Source organism: Lycorma delicatula, chromosome 5 (genome assembly GCF_047948215.1).
Source record: "Lycorma delicatula isolate Av1 chromosome 5, ASM4794821v1, whole genome shotgun sequence".
NCBI classification, from domain to species: domain Eukaryota; kingdom Metazoa; phylum Arthropoda; class Insecta; order Hemiptera; family Fulgoridae; genus Lycorma; species Lycorma delicatula.
Window position 1 is genome coordinate 32,041,013 of NC_134459.1, and position 23,573 is coordinate 32,064,585.

At 27.2% G+C, this 23,573-nt stretch overlaps 1 pseudogene; it reads right to left on the reverse strand.

The window, feature by feature from the left end:
* LOC142324790 (protein turtle homolog B-like) overlaps positions 1-23,573 on the reverse strand; it is a 436,696-nt pseudogene that overhangs the window by 263,982 nt on the left and 149,141 nt on the right.

Here is a 23,573-nt window from a genome sequence, read left to right on the forward strand (position 1 = left end):
TTTGATAAAAATTGTACAATTTACCGGAAAGTAGTATACAGCCACTGAATATTTAAAATTTATTGTAAATTTGAAAAAATGTTTTATAATAAATTTCTTGTTTGGAATAACGGAAGATGGACCACCAGTTTATAAAAGTCTTCATTAATCGGTTAGATTAAATCTGTTACACACACACGGGCGCGCACGCACACACCAATTGTTATTTGTAATCCTGAGCCTATTAACATAAAACACTTTATTACAACTTTTAACATATTATTTACTTTGTATGCATTACTCTGTGTACTTTTTTAATTACCTAAAGCTAGTGTGAATTATCCACAGGGACAATTCTGGTAACAATAAGTTAACTTAGCGTTCAAATTTATAATTTCTTTCCTATAACCGTGATCTTGAATATAAGAATTTATTTACAGAAATGATCTTACATTTACAGAAAGATTTCAGAAAAATCTTGAGTTACAGTCAAGATTTACAGAAAAGTCAAATGTAGTACTACTGAAAAATATAGATATGCTATATTTCTCATGTCTTAATTTGCTATTATTGGTTCAATAATTTAAGTAGAGATTAAATTTAAAATTTACATACAATTGAAAATTAAGCATTAAAATGATTTTATTTGTAATAATAAAATTTCTGTTGAAAGAAGGCTGTTTTTTTTACGGATAAGCTTTATTTCATTACTTATATTTATTATTTTGCATTTTCATAAACCAAGCCACACTGCAAAAATTAATGGTTTAAAATAAAATAATTGGAGTCGGTATTTGCTCTAATATTTTAAATATTTAAATTTACGAAACAAATTAATATATATTTTTTCTATCAAGTTGACTGATATGAGACCCGATTCAGGGTCTTAAGTTAAATGTGCATCTGAGCTATGAGAATCGATTTGATGTGTCAGTATAATAATGATGTCTAACTGCTAATATTTTTTATTTCTTTTCATGTTTTAGAACCAAAGATTCCAACGGTTTACATAGCTTCTTTGTGCATTGCCTCATTCAAGAATTAAATAGATATTTCCAATTTAAAAAAAAATTAAATTAGTATTATATAAAATAGTTTATTTTTTTAAAATAACTATTTAGACTTGTTGATTAATTTTGTCATTAAGGTCAGAAAATTATTAAGATCCAGTAGCGGGGATGTGTTATGCATATGTACCTGGATTGGTTTTTCTAAATTATTATTAGGTCGAAATAATTTTACCAAAAAAAAATTTGTAAATAGGGTACATAGTTTTCTTTTTTATAATTTTTAAAAACAGCTATTTTAATTAAAATTATTTTAGTCAAAGGATATTAGTCGAAACGATAGGAAATTAAAGATTTAACCCAAAATCTCAAACGGCCATGAAAATAAATGGATAAACAAATTGAATGTTTTGACACAGAAAGAGGAGGAATGCAAATTTTATGTTTACAACCGCCTTTCATAACGTGTACGTTGATGATATAAACAAATATGCCCTTGAAGAGGATGAAGAGACCAATCTTGAAAGAAGGAGAATAAATTATTATACAAAGTTTTCAGGTGCCATACTTTTTTTAAGATATGAAACAAAGGATGTAAGCCAGATGAATTCAAAATTACAAGACACTGACAAAATGCTTTGTTAAAATGAATTTAAGAAACTAAAAAATAGTGAGTATATAAAAAAATAAGGCAATAAATATGTTTACAAAAGAGAGGGAGTTGAAAGAGTTAAAAAAACGATACGAGGTATTATGTTAACAAACGCTAGCAAAAGTTGAAATGAAATAAAAACTAGTAATGAATAAGGAAGCAATCGATAATATGACGTAAGTTAGAGTTAGACTTTGAAGAAGATTATTTATTCATCATCAGTTCACTACAGGAATTATATCCCAAATTACGTCCAATTATTGTAAACGACAATAAAAATAAAAATTTATAAATAAAAATTTGATTACAGCATCATAAACATATAAAACAAAAGAGAAAGAAAACGTAAAATCTTACTGCAGTACAAACTAACTCCAGTGTATTACACTACATTAATCAAAATATAAAACAATTTACAAATAAAGACTGAAAAATATATATCATTATATAAACAATAAAATCTACCCACGGAAATATCCTTTGAGAGGTCCAAGATGAGAAAAAACAAAATAAACCTACTTAAAAGCGCATTTTAATTATTAAGGTAAAGAACCACTATCGTAGATATCCCAAATCTCTTACAACTATGGGGTGGGATAAAAATCAGAATGAGAACGGATAATATTATAAAAAGGAATTATAAAAGTTACGGGAGAAATCATGATATAATTATGTAATTATTCCTCATAGAACCAATTGTTTTTATGAGAAATCAAAAATATAAAAAAGAAACAAAGACGTAAAATTGATCATTTTTAACGAATTGTCATCAGTCATCTCGTCGAGAAAAATGTGTCTCAGATAAGACAATGCTCTTCAACTTAGGGCAAGAGAATTTGTATTAAAAAAAAAAAATTAAATGTATAAAAATTATATAATATACAAAACAAATAGCGAATAAATTTTTTCTGTTTAAAGTAATTAACATAAAATGGACAGCTTTTTTGGAAGAATAGCTTTTTAGGTTAAGTTTTTGGAAGAACCACCGTCATTCACCAACATTCTTGATCTCTTACGACTATCGGGGAAAAAAATCAACATCAGAATGTAAACCATTCATATTATAAAAAGGCGTTATAAATAATACGGGAAAATCAAGCTATAATTATGTAATGAAAATTTAAATTATAATTATAATGAAACAACAATTTTTTCGCCTATATATTTCTACTCTGTCTGCAAATTCTACTGAAAAACCGAAGTTTCTGGCAGTCTAGCAAAATGATTTTCTTACATGAAAGTTAAATGAGAGCTTAGGATCAAATACAACCTTAAACCAAGATCTCAGTCCATTCGCACAGTGATATCATTATACGTAATATAATTGAGATGGAAAATAATTTTCTTCGTACAATATGAGATGACATAACAATTTGTGTTACATTTTGTTATTAATACAAATTGACTAAATTAAAATAATGTTCAAATGCACTTTATTAGATGTTTTACGTTATTTTTATGTATAAAGCAAAAACGTTAACTAAATATCGACTCCGAAAAAGGAAAATAATCTTCAGTAAAAAATTACTCGCAAATGTATTATTTCGATAAATATTACTCATTAAATTTCAAAATTATGTAGAGTAAAAAAAGTAAAAAAAATTTTATAGAATAAAAAAATGGTTTTCAGATTATTCGACAGTTTTCGTATGACTATATGTGGTCATTTCTAAATTAGTAAAACCGCTGATATAAATAAAAATATAGTTGCTCTAGTTAATAACAATTAAGAATTTAAAAATTAGATTATAAATAATCTTATATGGCTTTTTGATTAAAAAAAATTCAAGATGTGGCATTATCCAAAGAACAAACCAAACAACTAAATCCTAACTCAGATTTCTTTAATTTTTTGAAATATTATTAAGTAAATCCGAATTTTTCATTAGTTTTAAACATTTCATCGTCATTGCTTAAGTTAATCTATAATTTTAATTCATTACATTTTATAAACTATCACGTGGTGATCGTTAGTTATAGTTAAAACATTATTTAATTTTTATTTAAAACAGTATCTAATGAAATTCTTACTGACAATAAAAATATTTAATTTTGCTAGAGCTACCAATTTAAGAAATTAACTCGTTTTACTACAAGCTCTATACTAGTTAGCTAGAAATACTAAATCAACCGTTAATTAGTTTCAATATTATGATTATATTTAATAACACCAAGCAGCGTGTTAATAACACAATACTTTTTGTTTTTATTTTCATTTCCTTTTTTTAAACATAATCATAATATTAGAATTATTACCTGTTGGATGAAATTGACGTGAACATTGTGAACAATCTATAATACAAATTTGAAGAATATACAATTTATTTATTATGAAATTTTAAGGTTCAATATCAATAAAAGAATAACTTTATTATAAAAAAAAAAAATACAAAAAATAAATAAATTAAAAATGAAACATAATTGCGAAGTTTAATCTCTCATGTTTTCATGTTACTAACTAGGATGGAAGACTGCTAAGACAAATATTGCAACAAAAACGTAGCAAAAAAGGCATTAGATGAAAAGAAAGTCAAATATAAGAAAAAAAAATATTTTAGCACTCCAAAGAATTTTAGATGATAAACTAATACAAAAGCCGCACAGGTATTCGTACAATGTATTTAAGAGTCTTAGAAAGCATTTAGTTTACAATTTCAAATTAAACGGAACGTTTAAAATGATAAAAAGCCTTGTAAATAAGAATAATTTACTATTTCTTAAAATAAAATATTGCTATAATGAAATTACATATTTATAATACGATTGGTCTATTCTTACCAGTTTTATATTTTTTAAATGAAGAGGTATTGCGGCAAATAGATGAAGAAAGAAGCATTTGGAAAAATATAGTTAAAAGAAGAGACAAACTTATAGGCCACATACTAAGGCATCCTGGAATAGTCGCTTTAATATTGGAAGGAGAGGTAGAAGGAAAAAATTCTGTAGGCAGGCCACGTTTGGAATATGTAAAACAAATTGTTAGGGATGTAGGATGAAGGGGGTATACTGAAATGAAACGACTAGCACTAGATAGGGAATCTTGGAGAGCTGCATCAAACCAGGCAAATTACTGACGACAAAAAAAAATTTTTTGAGTGTAAACATTAACAAATAAATTAGAAAAAAACATCGAAAACAGAGAAACAGAAGAAAAAAAATTCTCAAAAATGTTTAAAAAAAAAACTATTCGCAGTGATGTTATTTTAGCTATAAAGAGAAAGAGATTTAAAATGTGCTGCGTAGTACGGATTTATTGCTGACGACAAAATATTAATTTGAAATGAAACAAGCAGAACAAAGTTAAAGAAAAGTATTAACAAGGAATTAAAATTTAAAGAGGTAGGAAAAACAATAAACCAGAAGTCACAGAAGTTTATTTTTCAATTATTAAAATTATAAAGACACTGTTCATATAAAAACCAAACCGGCAGAAAAGCGTTCATTCTGAGATTAATCTACTCACTATAGAATTAGAAATAATGAAGAAATTCAAAAGTAATCATTTTTGGCCTGTATGAAGATTTATAGAAGGGATTTAATGAAAAGTAATAAAGTCAGATAAACAAAGCAATTAAATGAAGAATTACGGAAAACCAATGAAAATTAGATTGGTTAAAAGAAAACGAAAGTTTTAAGATAAAATGAAACGTGTAAAGAAGTCTTAAGAAATAATATCTAAAATTATTAATATATCATAATAATAATAATAATAAAAATAATAACAATACTATTTAAAAAGGATATGGATGATGGATTACAAAACAACCTTACTATAATATCCTCAATAATAAATATATTCTCAGTAATATCCTCAATTTAACCATCCTAAATTAATTTACTTGCAAGTAGCATTACAGACGGCGAATCGGGGAATAGAAAATAAACATTAGAGTTATAAAAAAACAGAGATATTCGATTTTATCATAAACATAAATCCATTCTATTTGTTACACTTTTTATTGATTACACTTGTCAATCTATTATTCTGTTTTCTTCACACGATTATTTTACTAATTCCTTTGTATGAATACTCAGGAGGCTTGGTGACAAACAAAAATCTTATTTTATTCAGATATTGATCACTTTGTTCTACTCAACCTTCTTAGCTCAACTAATATTTACGGAATTTAATAATAATAACAACATAATTTTCATTATATGATTTAATTTTTGTTTTACCTTTTTCCACATTTGAACGTATAATAGTCCCGCCCCTATCCTTATGTAAAATAATACTCGAATAATCAGTCAGTTAATGTGTACGGAGAATCGCAATAAAAATACTGCTGAAGCAAACTTTAAGCGAAAAGTATTGTTTGGGTAAATATTTGTACAATGCCATAAAAGTATTTTATATTTAAAATTGTTAAATTCATTAAAATAAATCGTTTAAATATATGTATAATATAAGAATTACTGGAATTTCGTTATTAGATTGTACGTATAAAGTTTTATCTAGAATTTTTTACAATAGAATTAAGGACCAACTAGAAAGCGAGCTAGACGATTACCAAGGTGGTTTTCGGCCTTGGAGCAGTTGTCCAGATCAAATTATTACTTTGAAATTACTTATAGATATTTATAATAGAAAGCAGAAATCTTTTATTGATTATCTTGATTTTTATTGATTATCTCTTTTACTGATTTCAAAAAAGCGTACGATTGCATACATAGGCCTTCGATGTTAAAAATTCTGAGAAATCTCGGATTGGATCCTAAATTGGTAAATATGATCGGTTTAACATTGACAAATACAAAATCTAAAGTGAAGTTTCGTGGCGAATTTTCCGAACCTTTTTACATAAAATCTAAGAGAATTATCGATCAATTTTGGTCTTTAAAAAATCCGCCATTATGGATCAAAGAAATTAAAGAAGACGTGCAAGAATTAAATTTGACTTACGACGATTTACTTATAAATCCGAAAAATTAAAATTTGTTATTAAAGATCCGAATACCAACTTTAAAGTAAAAACTTTTAATTACACAAAAAGGGTTTATTCAGAAGAGGATCGTAAAGCAAGATCATTAAGAATGACTAAATATTGGGAGAAAGTAAAAGCTAAGAACTTAAAGGCCAAAAGATCGGCAAAAAAGAATTGAATTATTCTGACTAAAGTGGTCCTTTGCGGCCTTAAAAGTAAAAAAAAAAAAAAAAAAAAAAAAAAAAAATTATTAATAAGAATTAGTATAAAATAAATGTATCAGGATCTAAAAAAAAATTTATTAATAAAATTATTGCGATATGTCTAATCTATTTTGTCTATTTTGATTTATATAGTAGTCATAATTATCATATGGAAACAGCTACTTCTAAATCAACATATTTTTTGATAATATTTAAAGTGTACAACTTAAAAATAAAATAAATTTTAATTTTAATAATTAAAAATTAAAATTAAAAATCAATAAATAATCTATTAATTGAATTATGTCATTAACTTACGGTAAAGGTCCAGAGATAATGTAGTAGAGATAGGAGGTACAAGTCTTGTGTTAGATGCTTGACAGGTCAACAGAGAACCAAGATGCTTTCTTTCGACACGGTCTAAAGTCAGCACGTTTCGAACTCTACGTTCAGTCAATACTTCATCAGCTTCGTCAAGAAGTATACCATCTCTCCACCAAGTAACATGCGGTTCTGGATGACCTGTTACATAAATCACAATAACATTTATCAAATTGATACGTGATTACACCATCACATTTTAATTAAAAATCCATTTTTTACAAAAAAAGATAATTTTTATAAAATGTACAAGATGGAAACCCACTGATAATCTTAATCCTATTACACAATATTCATGACTAACACATAATTAAATGTATTAATTACATTATGCTATAATTTTCTATCACATATGTCAGAAATGATATTGATGTAAAATATGTCAGAAATGAATGTCATTGTCAATCTGTGATCATGTCATTGTCATCATCGACATATGTCTTAATTATTTTCTAGTAATTTATTTCACAATACTATCTATAGTTATTTTTAATTAAAAAAATAAATAAATAAAAATAATAAATGGGAAATTTAAATAATAAAATAAATTTAAACGACGGTAAATGCTTCTTTTTCTATTTTTTTTTTCATAATATCACATTGTATATCTTTTCAAAAACCATAGGTAATAAAGTATCTTGTTTAATGCTATTCTTTATTCTTTTCTGCTGTTCTGGGCTGATATTTAAATATTAAAATACTGCTATACGAGTTACAGAGATGTGATAGGTGTGGGGAATGAATTATTTCATTCGAGATGGAATACGTTAAAGTAATACTTTTGAAGCGAGAAAATAGAGGAGCTGTAGATTTGAAAGGTCGTTCACTTTTAGTTCATTAAAATCCAAATATTATATTAAAATTTATTGAGCAAAAATATTAGGAAATGTGTTTCAGCTAAGGGTTTTTATTACCAAAAAGAATGATCATGATAAACATTATCAATAAAGTAAAATATTACTTTAAGAAGTAGGATCAATTTAAAAAAAAATTAATATCAAAAAAAAGAAGTACAAGATAAAGATGAAGATAACAAGAACAAGTAGGTAAGCCAATATCCTCAATTACATTAATGACAAATGTAGTGCGTTATGGCATAGATTCAACCGTATATGATTTTATTTTAGTGAAAATTAAAATAGTTATTTTTTGATTATCATTCTATTTTAAGAGAATCATGTGATTTCATTTTATCCTGATGGGCTTTTAATTTTACTTCCAAATATATTAAAAATCGAAAGCATTTTACTTATAAGATAATAATTTCAGTGTCCTTATTAAAAAATGAAATTAAAATAAAATAAAATTTTATTTTAACGTCCTTTTATATTAAAATAATAGTCTGAAAATAGTAGTGTAAAATAATAGTGTGAAAGGGCATTATTATTCCAAAATTTTTATTGTCTTAAAAAAATTCAAAAATCTATTTCCTTAGAGTGATTCTGTGGTTGAACGCTTTTAGGTTTAATAGCAATTTACGTTATTTATGAAATCTTGCTACTGTCTTAGATTTTATTTAAAAAAATTTATTATAGTATCTTTAAATTATTTTCAGCAGTAAAATAATAGTTTTCACCTTCAGTTATGTCAGAAATAAGACAATGAGCACAACGTAAAAAAAAAAAATAATTTCAATTACTTTGCAATCCGTCGTCACAAATCACTTGTATAACAGCTGATTTTGAAAATCAGCTGCTTTCAGGTTCGAATCCTAGTAAAAATTATTTTCTTTTGTACAGATTTCAATACTATACCGCAGATACCGGTGTACGATGAAAATAAAAACTTGTTTGCATGAGGTAGACCGTCGCTGTACAAAGAACTATACGAGTATTACTCTTTTCTCGTAAAATTAAGCTCATTCAGGAACCGAGTATTCTGCAATACAGTGTGTTAAATTATTTTCATAAATAACAAAAATTCTTTCCGCAGTTAAAATTTATTATCATTTTTTTAAATTTCACACAATAATTTCACTAAAATCATTTAGTGTACTTATAAATATATTTCTTACCGTATACAGTACAAAAACGAATAGTATAAACTTAGTTGTATTAATATATTATTACACTCCCTCCATCACATGAGTCATAAAATAAATGACCACTTTACAGAAATAAAGGTAATCAAAATACTTCACATGAGTTACATTTATATGCACATTTTGTAATGGGTATTAGTATCGTTGATGATGTTTATAGTAAAAATATCATCATTAAATAATAGTCTTGTACCCAAATTATGTAATCTACTTACTAATAGCTTAATCATTTTATACGGATTCATAGAATATCTAAATAATTTTTTTTTAAATTGTTGAATAATATTCAATAGTAATATTTGCTTTTCATCTTCAATAAACTGATTTAGTCCACTTATCGTGTCCCGGTACGAATGGTATAGTAATTTCATTTTGTAATGAGTGACGAGTTAGTTAATGTTTTGGTGTATATCAATGATTCGTATGTTCTTTGCCTCTTTTGTTAGAAAATTTTTTTTTGGCAGTAAAGAATTTAAATCCATAGTTAAGGATAAAAAGCTCCGTGATCAAGTTAGTGAGTTAATGTATACGATTTTTTTGAAGAAAGACTGTATAAAATTAGATAAAATTAAAAGATGACAAACATTTAATACTCATTCAAAAATGTGAAGCAAGAACCACTGCAACTTGTGGGATTTCAAGATCACAAGTTCATAAACTCGGAAAAAAAAACCAAGATCTACTTAAATCTAAATCACAATCGTGCTCATTCAGCACACCAAAATTATAAACAACGTTCAGAACCAGTTAGTGGATTAGACAGTTTTGATCAAAGCGGTGCAAGATGAACAGTTAACGAGTTTCGCACAAAACATAATGAACTCCTAGATTAAATAAATTATGTGAGGAACTTTACAAGATTATTCAATTTAAACGTTCTACGACTACACCAGCAGCTATCCTGGAAGATATTTTAAGCGATTTAAAACTGATATTTTTCATCGAGAACGAAGACATCCGGTGAAAGAAGATAAACTATTTAACAAAAATGACCGATTGCAGAAAAGAAAATCCTTCGATTGCTTAATTAGATGAATCGTATATTTTAATGACCAATTCAACGACAAATCATAGTCGGATGACAGTGGTGTAGGAGTAAAAGGGCCGAATAATAAAGGTCATTGGTTAAACGTAATCCATTCTAGAAGAAAAATGGGGTTCATTCCGAACACGATGTTAACTTCCAGCAGCATCAACAATTTCATGAAGTGGGCATCTAAAACACTAATTCCTGGTTTTCTCCCCAGTCAGTGGTAGTTATCGATAATGCACCATACCACAATTCACTTCTAGAGAATCTTCCGAATTCAAATGATAGAAAAAGTAACATGATTAATTGGTTAAAAGTGAAAAAAATCCGTTTAATAAACAAATGTTAAAACCACAATTATGTGACATAATTAAATCGCATGTATATTAAAAAATAAAATACAATTTTGATGAACTATTAAAATAACAGGGGCATCAGGTTCTGCGATTTCCTTCCACCTGACCATTTCGATTTAAATCCGATCGAGATGTTATGGTTGGTTGGCTCTGAAAAGATTTTGGTTATAATATCCCAACATTTTTAACGTCAGTTATTAAAAAATTAGGTGAGCAAAAAATGAATGAAATGAATAATGTTGTTTAGAAAGATACTTCGAACATGCAAACAAAGCTGAAACTGAGTATAAAAAATGGAACCGTTAATCTACGAAATGAGGAATAAATTTTTCACACTTCTAGACAGTGTTAGGGAAAAGGATTGTTCTGATGAAGATAGAATAGTGGTTTGCACAGGGGCTGGACGTACAATGCGAATTTCAAGTAAGTGTTAATAGAAAAATCAACAATGAAAACAATTGTAAAAAAAAAGGATTTGAAAATTGTAAATTATTGTACAAAAAAGAATTGTACAATAATAACAGTACATTTAATTTAGTGTAATTATGGATACGGCATATCTATTCAAGCACCATTTTTTTTAGTTTAAAAATAGACCTAGATTAAAATCCTTGTTTTTGTAATTTTTATTTACTGAATTATTAAACACTAATTACATAACAATGAACTGTAACTAACAAAACATAAAATCAGTAATAAATTAAACTTGCAATAATGTAATTACAATGATTATTATCTTATTGTCTTATTAGATGGGTGTAAATGTATTCATGTTCAATAATAATGCAGTCTCCACCTTTTATCAAAACAAGCTATTACTTTCATTGTATGCATTGTACTTACGTTTCTTCCCTATGCTAATTTCGGAAGATATAATGTATGAAAATATAATGGCTATACATATTCTGATTGATTTCAGCAAACTGAGAAGTGTATCATAAATCTGGCTTATAATTTAAAAAATTTTGATCAATAATTTCTAGATCTCAAAAATTGTGGTCTTCCAAAACGTCTGTAGACACAAATCTCTATCAATTTTGCAAGTTCATGAATTGTATTTTATAATTTATCCTAAAATTGTTCGTTCTTACAAAAGTTAACAAAATAATCAAATTTTAGGAACTATTCCGTCTGCTTTTGAAATAATTTCAGATTACGCGGACAAGCCTGTTGGCAATTTTAGCTAAGGCAGGATACGTAACAATAAAACTGGTTGATAAAAATTTATTTATACAAAAAATTGGTATTAATTTTAAAGACAGTTTCTTTAATTTTAATTATTGAATTTCTTGATTAACCTACATAAAAGATGGCGGACAATAGTCCGCCATGCGTAGGTAGAACATACTTTTTAATCATTTTGAAAGATATGTGATTTTTATACGCAGGCTTTTGCAGAAAATAACTGGTTTTAATAAATTTCAGTACACAGTCAAAATAAATGAACATAATATACGAGTATTATATCTATATCACGTGGTTTAAATCTACTCAAACAAAACGAACTGTCTCTGTACTGTTGACTTTTTGTAAAAGTGTAGAACTTTTTATTAGGTTTCCTATGTTAACTTCGACAGCAGAGTCTGCGAAAACGTGATTAGAAATAAAAAACGCTGGCAAAGTATTGCACTACTTTCCCGGCTACGTCGGTCAAGTCGTGATTACCAAAATAAGGTTTAAGCATCAAAATTCCCAAACTTGGAATAACAGAATTTTTTTAGGGGCTTCCGTACTCTGTGGGATAAATTTAGGAAAAAATGATTAATAAGGAAATGATTCCTAAAAGAAATTATTTAAAAGACAATTGTTTAAAAATTTTGAAAAATAAAGAATAACTTTTATGAAAGTAGCGATAAAAAATGATTCTCATTTTATTTTATTTTTTTATAATGAATACAAATTTCTACCTTTCTTACCTTCGTCATAATTAAATCACACGTTGACGCGTTTGGATATATCCATTTTCAAAACTCGCTGTATTACCTACCTGTACACTACTACTACAATGAGTACAGCAAGTTTTTGAAAATGGAATATATCCGAAACTCGTCAATATTTGATTTAATTAGGACAAACCTAAGAAAGGTAGATAATTGTACTTGATATAAAAATTAAGACGATCTCGGCAAAAAATGTATATATTTTAATAATTATTTCAATGATTCTCATTTTGGGATGGGAATATATTTCAGGTGCCAAAGCTACTTAAATTTTAATAGCCCTTTACGTGATGTAGAAAATACAAATAAAAGTTATAAAAATTAAACGAGTTAGAGCCTAAATAAAAAGTAAAGAATATATGTTTTTTAGAGACAGGGATTAAGTATTGTGGTATAAATTTATATTACATTGATGTATATTATTATTTATATATATATATATATAGAAACTACAGAACTGTATATCTACTACATTATAATACTGCTACAGAACAGAAGTAAAATATGTAAGTGAAAATTTTTCTTTTTTGAAATAAACAATTTTTTAATGATGAATAAATTGTTTAAATAAAATGCATTGGTATTTATGAAATTAAAGTAGGACGTACATAAAATTTAAAAAACCAATTATTGTTTATGTTTTAAATAAAAAATATTAAAAAATTTAAGGTAATATATCCCATTATTAACTTGAAATCAATAACTCACGTTAAGACTTTATCAAGAATCATATCAAACATGAACAGTATTCATGAACTCAAGGTATCCTCGTTCTGGAAAATTAATTTAGTACAACGTCAAGGAAAAATAGAACAATGTATAATGAAGCATTCTTTTCGGGTTGTCGAGGAGCAAGGCCGGCCCAGAGGCCAAAGCCGTGACCCTGTTTCAGGGCGATACCATAACCCCTTAAAATGTCATTTGATTCTTTTTATTTCATTTAGTCCTAAGTTCTAAGTAATTGATGAAGTAGAGGCTTCATTTCAGAAAAGGAATGTTACTTGCTTTTACTTCTCCAGCAAATATACTAGAATAATTATATTAGCGGGGAAAGTATGGTGAAAACGTCAGAAATATAGAATCGGGTTTTTGCAAATCTTTACTTTAATACGGTAAATAAGACCGTATCAATCTGACATAGCGACAGGGAATCGTCGTATCTGCGAGTTTATACAGCAAGCTACTATGCCAATTTTTCTGTTTCTATCGTCATTTTTGTATATACGCATTGTAAATCTGATGGACAAAGCCGGGTTCTCACGAGGTATTTTAAAAAGATTGTTTTAAATTAAGTAAAAATAGTCATCTACGTCACTAAAAGATTCTGTAATTTTTTAAATACTATATTTGTGTTCCTAAGTGTCATGTTTTGTAGTTATATAATTTTCTTGTTCCTGTTTTTTCAAAAGAATGAGAGAACATACTTTTACTTTATTTGGTGCAATCGCTAACTTGAGCACGGTGACAGTCCTTTCAAAGCTCTTAATAGATGGTATGACAATCACATTTTGTATTAATACCGTCGTTTGTTATAATCTTTAAAAAGAATAATTATTATACAACCTGGTGAAATAAATTACCATCATCACAGTTCATTTTTTAGGATCTTCGAAAGTTAAATTTACCCATCATATAAATTAAGCTACTTCATTAATATTTACAGTTTCTTCCATTTAATAACATTTCATTATATGAAAGAAATTAATATGAATATTAAGATACCCTAAACTGTCTCCCTCCGACCACTAATATTCATAACTACAACCTTCTTACATAACAGTCATGACTAACTATGACCAGTTGTGATTCTAACATTTTATAAATTTATATTCTACGTAATTTAATTTTAATGATTTAAAATGAAGAATAACTTTTCCTAAGGATGGTTGAATGACCAAAAGTGCTACAAAAGAGAACGAGGACGAATTGTTGGTAAGGTTGAATTTCATTTATTTACATATAAAGAAAAAAATTAAATTTGATAAAAATTCTGCATTTCAGTTGTACAATTACATAAAGAAAAAACAATTCTTTAAGATAGTAACTTTTTTTTAAATCAAGGTTTGAATTCCTTTCTATATTTTGAAAATAAAATTGTATAGGCTCTGAAGTTAAAGTACCGCTAATAATTTTGAAGATGTGTAGAACTCACATTGGTGAATTTGAATGAAAAAGAGGCTGATTTTTTTACAAATCTTAAAGGATCTTCTTTTAGATAGTAACTTCTTTTTAAATCAAGGGTTGAATTCCTTTTTATATTTTGAAAATAAAATTCTGTAGGCTCTGAAGTTAAAGTACCGCTAATAATTTTGAAGATGTGTAGCTAAGCGCCAACATTTTTAATGGATTTTCAATTCACATACGTGAATTTTAATGAAAAAGAGGCTGATTTTTTACAAATCTTAGTAGTATAGGTACAAAAAATTGATCCCTCAGCCCTCTGGGACCCCAGCTGTATTTGTTATTTTCATGGTTGTAAGAATAATACTGATAAATAACAAAGCCTGAAAAGTTTTTTTCTCCAACATTTCCCTTGTTCTTGACGTAGAAGCTCTGTTAAGCTTCTGCTACAGACGAAGCTGAAGCTCGAGTCTGAGCATAGCGCTCTCGGATAGCAGCAAACCGAGAATAACGCACCTCAGCTATTTTAGAGGACCTCATTCTTTCAGCAGACTTTGAATAATAAGAAATTAATTCTCTTTCTTAAAGGCATACTTTTTTAACTTTTGAAAATAAAATATCGACAGCCAAACTAAATAATCAAAACCTATACAAGTGTGCTAAATGTGCTGATTTATTTAAAAATTACAGATTAGGTTAGATGATTTGTATATTATAGATATGAACTCGTACTTTTTCTGTTACCATGGTAACAGAAATATAAGAAAGTATTAGGATTAATCTTTTTTCATTAATGAGTGTCTTTAATATCTTAACCCCCATTACAAATAATGTAATAATTCTAATTATACGCAGACCAATCCTTTAAGATATAAACATGTACTGTTTTATTAAAATTTGTCCATTAATTTTTGTGTGATGCGCACACAGGACAACCCTAGTTATCATTTTATTATAAGTATAGATTTATTTTTTTATTTATTTATCCACCTTAAAATTTTAAGTTCTAATGAGTGTTCTCAATTATTAAATGCTAAGAATTTTATAGATCATCATTCCCAGGTAAACTCCTCTCAAGCTTCCTGTGATTTTATAAAGGCATTTTTCTAACGCTTGTTAGATTCGAGTAGAATACAGTTCTAGTCATGACTAACACAAATGTTTCCCTCAAAAATGCCATAAATATTTTCAAGAGTAACTACTGTTACCAAGGTTTACAAGAAAAATAGGTTTATGTCGTCTATTCTCACGTATTTACTGAACTGAATGAATACCTTTATATATCAGTTAATGAATGGTTATATGACAAACTCTATTATTGTCAGAAAAGATCTACGTTGTGATTTGTGAGCTTACATTTTTACCTAACTTGTCCTTTAAATCTACTAAAGACATACCAAAGCTAGGGCAAGATAGTAAAAGCAAAAAGATAAATTATGTTAACAAATACCTAATTTATAGTAATCAGAATACTGAAGTTTTAGATGGAACTGGAATATTCAAGCGTGAAAGAAAATTTAAAGTAAATGGGAAAAGGGGATTAGTAATAAGCATATGAAAAAAATTACGTGTATGAGTTACTAAACGCGATACGTGTAATATATTAATCAGAGAACATCGTTAACAATAATTTCGTAATATATTACTTATAGTTTGTAGTATTTAGTAGCTGTGCTGGTTTTGCAGCTTATATAATTTCTGTACTGATAGAGATGGGAATCCATTAAGAACATTACTAGTGTGTTGTTATCACACAACTGAGATGTAGCTACTATATAACAGCGTTTAACTACTGTATACAAGTGAATCGATTATCAACGAGTGAGAGCACCTGGTCCATAACCAAATAACTAACTTAACGATGCTCCGTGTAGTTACTCATGCGATTTAGTAATTTCAACATACACATTGCGAATATGGAAAAGCGTGTTTATGTGTGAAAAGGAAATAGGATACAATCTCTTTTATTTGCTTGTAATATATTGTTAATGTCAGAGAGTTTGAAAACGAGAGAATGATAAATATAAAAGGTTTATATATTTATTTCTATGTATTTATTCATTCTGCAACATTATTCGTCAGTATCAACGATCTAAATGCTATCAGATGAAATGTAATGCAAATAATTTTCATTAATTTTAACACTAATTTTCTGTAAATTAATTAAACTAACGTTAATACACTACCATATACAAATTACTGAATATTCTTAATAAATTAGAATTAACATCTTACAATGAAATTCTATGTGATTTGTTTGAAATTTAATTATAATTATTACTTATTGTTTTTAATGTCTAGGTATCTATTTTTTTAGTAATTAATAACAGATTATATGGCTATTATAAAACTCTACAAATAAAAAACAATGGAAAAATATAGATGTCAATAAAATACGACCCCGATACATATTTCAAGATTTCTAAATATTGTATTTCTAAATATTTCAAGATTCACAATTAAAGAAATTACTTTTTAACAAAAAAAGCCAAATAAAGACCACCAAAATACGAGTTATTTTCTATTTTATTCATGCTTTACTCATTTTTTTCGACGTGGCTTTGTTTTTTCTCATCTGTCCGTTTTTCTTTCAAAAAACTTTTAGTTGTAAATTATCCTTCAGAAGAATTATTTCTATCGTAACAATCCTCTTCTTTCAAGCCTACTTTAGAGATCCTCTTCCACCTGTTTCAGGTAATTTGATTTTCTTTTCATGTTCCACAGGTTTTCAAAGCTTTGATTAATTAATCTGTTTGAATCTATCCTGATCATACTCCCCAAGAAATTTTATCTTCTTGTCCTTATGGCCGTTATCGATGTTTCTGTATTTTTGTAGATCTCCTCGTTAGATTTCAGTCTGTATCCTTATTCTGTTACCTTCGGACCATGGATTTTCCTTAGTAAGCTTCTTTCGATCTTGAGAAATTTTTCGAGGTTGGTTAGGTAAAGTATTTCAGGGCTATATAAGATTACTGATCTCACAACAGTTGTATGTTTTAATTTTGCGATCTTGGGAGAGATTCTTCTTATTGTAGATGTTCTTATTAATAAATCTAAGCTTCTCAGGTATTAATATTTTATTTTCAATTGACGCTTTATCTATTCCTGTTCTGCTTATAATTTTTCCTAGGTACTTAAAGTAGTTGGTGTTACTCATTTTTCCATATTGTCTTTTGTGTGAGTGATTTGATGATCGTGATTATTTCCGCCTTGGTAAAGGATAACTTTAAATCTGCTTTATATTTGTTCTATTGTGTCTACCTTCAATTCAGCAAATACGTACCAGGTCTGACGACCTGGTTCTTATAATTAAGACTATATGACTGGCATCTAATCTAAATTAATGAGTTTATTATTTTTTTATTAGAAATATTTTCCTATGCATTTACATGTATATTATGTGTACTTATTATCAGAATTCAGTAACATAATCATGAAATTTGAAATAAAGGAGATAAATTATTTTTTATTCTTATATAAAATGGTGGTTTGGGAGTATACTGTGGGTTTGCGATATTCAAGAGTCTTGGACTTCATAAACACCTTACTTGAGCATATTATTTGTTTATCAAAAATTGGTAATTTAAAAAAAATATTAATTGTCATAGAATCTTAACTTAAAATTACTTATTCTAAATAAAGGGATTATTGGGGAAAATGAGTTTTCAGTATTTATCGAGCATTTAGTTGGAATACTTTTACACTTTTCTTTTTAAAATGTTGTACTTCATTCTAAATACTGATATTGATAATACGAGGTGTTTTTAACCAAGTTATCTATACCTTAAGACATTGGCTAGATCCTAATGAGAAGATTACACTTGTACTAATTTTCACAACGATTTAAGGGTAAAACAAAACATTACTGATAAGAAACTAAGTAAAGTCATAAATCTAGGAAAGTTCAGCGGGTTCTCATATTATTATTATTATTATTATTATTATTATTGTTATTATTATTATTATTATTATTATTATTATTATTATACAGGAATTAATTAACTTAATTGATAAATATATTAATTTCTTATTGTTTAATATTATAAATACTTTTTTAATTACATCATATTTGTTGCTTTATAATCTTCATATTCGTCAAAAAATATACTAATTCTTTTACTATAACATGCCTTTCCTTAGATTAATAAGTCATGGATACCTTGTTACTGCACCAACTTGATTATTCCTCAAGAAAGAAATTTCCATATGTATAGTTTTCCCCACTTTGCATTAAAACATCTACTAAATCTAATTTTAAATTCATTAGATTATCTACTTTTTTTACGTCCTTCTAGATCACATTCAAAACAATTTTTTTTCTAAGTAGTTTTATTTTTAATTACTAATTCCGTGTTCATCATCTTATAAATAAAAAACATTATTTTACGTATAATTTCTTATATTTTACTAGTGAATTCTAACTTTATTATAAATCTTAATATGTTTATATTTTTATCTATAAAAGTTCATTTCATCTTCATGAAATAACACTACTTGTAACAAAATGTAATATTTTGTTTCTCAAATGTAATACAAACGAAAATCCAAAAAAAGCACTAGATTTGATTCGTATTAATTATTTTATTGTAAATTTCCAGAAATAGAGTTTTAACTCTGAATCTATAGGGCATTTCTTTGTTCTTGTAGCTTGTTTCATCTGTGAATCCCCAGACTTGTTTAGTCAACCACAGAATAGCGACTGGGATCATACAAAATCACGTATGAATTGTGATTTTGTTCCCGTGTACAATAAAACTTTCTATTTCTAATACTCTACCCTAATCACAGAAAAGTGATACCTTTATTAAATTATAAATAATTATTCCTTCTTTGAATATGAATCTTTTTTTTTAAAGGTATAAGCTATTTTATTCGATTCTAAACGATGTTGAGATCTACAAATAATGCCAACTTATTACTATTTTTTTTTAATTCACGCATTAGCTATTTTTGTTGGTATAGTAGGTGCGGATTTCTTCGGCAAGCTATCTAAGTTATCAATGTTGGAATTTCCTTGCTGTGCTACTGATGATTACAGTTTTCTGTAACTTTAAATATATTCAAGGGTCGAGTTGCAATTTTTCGATGTTCGCTAATAATTTTTTCGGTATCATCCCTGTAGTTGATAGGATGATCAGCACTATGTGAACTATATTTCCTTAATTTCCTGAAACAACGGTCATTATTTCTGTATATTCTCACTATGCTTTTTAACCAAGTTATTGTTGTTTGGTATCGGAATTTCAACCAGGAATGCTGCTTTCGTTGCTTCCTCGGTTAGTGCGATGTTTGGTTTATTGCGCGAGATAGTTCTATCAGTTACTTCTCTGTTTCAATATAGCTTTACTTTCGTTTTCGATTACCGAACCCGGCTCGTTATCCGAAGAATGCGTTTTTAAGCGTGATAATTCGTACATCATAGCTATTATTATCATTATTTTTAATTTTAATTAATTTGTTTCATAAATTAAATTAATTAATTTAAAACTCGTTACTAGTAATAAATTATAAAATTATTTTTTTAATTTTATTTAGTTAAAGAACATATAGATAGAAGGAAACATAAATATAAAGTAAATAAAAAGAGTGAAATTGTAATAAAAATGAACACTTCAATATTTTATGTTGTTTTATAGAATGCAATTAGATAATCCTCTTAATATTACAACCAATAAGGAGAAAGTATTGAACATTACCTAATATTTTGGTACACTTTGCAAGAAAATTATTTAAATTCTTGTAACATTTTTTTATAAACATATCTACTGAACTACAAAAACAGAACTATAATAAAAGTTTTCTGGATAACAATTACTTGTATGTACACAATACTCATAAAGTAGTTTTATTCTTAAATAACCTTTCAACCGTTACACAGAGAAAAATTTAATTTAATATAAGCTCCTGCCTAAAAACTATCTATTTTTTGGTATACAATCAAGATAACACAAGCATTTAGGGATCGCCTGTGGAGCTAAAATGTTACTTAAGGGTTGCCATGCTTTATCAACAATCTATATATAGGAAAATTTATACAAAGACAACATTTTCACACTGTTAAATTTTTTCGTTCTATATGTTATGCATACAATTCATTTTATAATAATGTAAATATAATATTTTTTTATTTAATTTCATCGTTTTATATCAGTATAATGGCGGAAGTGTCTGGGTGATTACAGTGTAACACGAAAGTAGAAAATTATCTGTAAATAAAGAGAGCGGCTGATTGCAAGGAGATTGTGGTGAAAATAAATTTCTTTGTAATAAAGTATGAAAGTATTTCTTTGTAATTTATTTCTAAGAAATAAAGTATTTCTTTGTAAGTATTAGGTTGCACGTAACTGGACGGTCAGTACACAAGGAGATATTTAGAAGGTGTACTCTAAAAATGAGTGAATACTTCAAGAAGTTTAAGTAAGCAGCTGAGACAAGCATCAGTGATGTGGTCAGGAGTAAAACTATCTCAAAGGATTAATTTTAAACCTTTATCCTTACAAAGATAAAGACAAAGACAAAGATGCAAGCCAGTTTTTGAATTAGTTACAAGTAACGTTATATTTTAAACAATTCTATTTACTGAAAATTCTGCGAAGAACATTATATTAATTAACAATACTTACTTACACCTACTAAACTCTATGTATATAGTATTAGTTTTCTTTAGTAATGGAAAATGAATTTTTTAGGAGATCAAATACTCCCGGCTGTCTGGGATTCAAACAAAACGCTACTAATCAGCTATGAAATGCATAAATTGGCAACTGTACCTTCTGATAGCAGCTAAATTTTTAATAGTAACCAAGCTGGTACAATGATTAAAATATTTTTTAATCCATTTATTAAAAGAAAAATGAATATATCCTTAAACTGAATTTAACTAATAATGATTTTACCAAATAGAAATTACCTCAAAGTAGAAATCACAGAAAAATATTTAGCTTGAAATAAAAAGTAAATATATTGAAGATTACAATATCCCTCGTATCTTAATAACCAATCTCCTAATGATGCCATACTTCAGTCTTCAGCCAGAAACTAAGAATCGTATTCCAGTTATGAGCAATAGAATAAAGTTTAGTTGCATCTAAACTGATAAATTTAAAATTACCGATATATATATCAGAAGGAAACATATTAAGAAAGAAAAATATACGAAATAAAGTACTTATGCTCAAAGCTCGATTTTGATATTCCAGTTACCAGAGATGATTGAAGCAACATAAATATAAGTAAAGTCTCTCGTTGAATTAATTATACGATGATTATGTTTGATGGATTGTTACAGTTATTACTGCTAAAAATTTATTGAAAAATATATTATTTTATGTAATAATGACATGCCAATGTAACAACTCCGAACGATTGTCTTCACCTGTATTTAAGTTAAAAGTTTTTTCTTTGTTCGTAAGAATGAAAAATTTACGAGGATGATAAAAAAAAATAAAACAACAGAAGTATTCAAATTGTATACCAGCTATTTAACAGTACCAACTGTACTATTAATTTGTTAATAGTTGTGTACCTTTCCCTTGAAATGGATATTTTTTTGTTGAAAAATATTCAACTATATCGGATATATCAACTATATTATCCCCATTGAGCTAGTCTAATGGTTAACTCATCGCAAATCAGTTGTTTAACAGCTGAAGACAAAGGTTCTGAGATTCAAATCCTAGTACAAGTTCATTTCTTTTGCACGGATTTGAATGCTAGACATTGAATACCGGTGTATTTTGGTGGTTGGGGTTCAATGAACCGCACGTCTTAGGAATGGTCGGCCTGAGTGTGTACAAGACTACACCTCATTTACATGTCATATATTTATATATATCAATGATATGGATATATATTATGGATTATTTCATAACATATATGGATTCCTATGATATATATGGATGACATATATAAGGATTATTCCTTATCTCATCGGCCCAGGGGAGTGTTGCTTATTGTTCACTAGTTGCAACGAACACATCAGGAAAGAAATAAAACTACATTGCTAAAATTTAATTAAAAAGGGTTTTTAATAACTATTTTATTCTATAAAGTGAAATGTTTTAAAAATATTTTGTATTTAATTCAGTCGTTAACAAGTTTTTAAATTCTTATCAAAGTATTTTATTAGAACGTAATAAAACCAGTTATACAGAGACGTTTCGTATATTTTTTTGATTTAATGTATAAATTTATTGATGTGAATTTTTCTTCTAAATAAGGCGATATTAGGAAGGAAACAATTTTCTATTCTTATCTCAAGGATAGGCAATATTTCATATATACTTAAAAATAATATTATCATAAAAAACTCTTTTCCTATATTGAGTAACTTTCTTAACTTCATCCTTTTATTATATGTTGACTCGTTTCGGAATATTTCTATTGTCAAAACTTATTTTACTGGTACTCTAATATTTCTGTTAGTTTCAACAATAGAATTATTCCGAAACGCGTCAACATATAATAAAAGAACGGAGCTAAGAAAGGTAAACAATATTGAAAACAGAAATCCTAGTATTCTAAGTAGAAAATATAATAATAATTATTTAAATAACAACAAAAAAATTTAAACAAGGTTTAACATTTTTTATCTAGAATCATTTGTAGAGGGGTTAAACATTAAGCTATGAACCACTAGTGGGAAAATTCCAGAAAAACATTTACCAAGGTTTTAATTGGATTGTAATATTTAATATAAAACTATTTGCAATTCTAATTGTATTTTTTAGCTGTACCAATATATAATTTTATTTATATATACTTTTTTGACAATTTCATAAAACTATATTATGCAATCGATACTGTACTTTATTTGTTAAAACTTACTACTGGCCTAATATTTTTAATGTATTTACTTTCATACAGCTTTTTTTCATCACCAAAATAAAGATTATTAAGCGTAACAAACTTATCGATTTGCTATTGTCTATTCTACGAA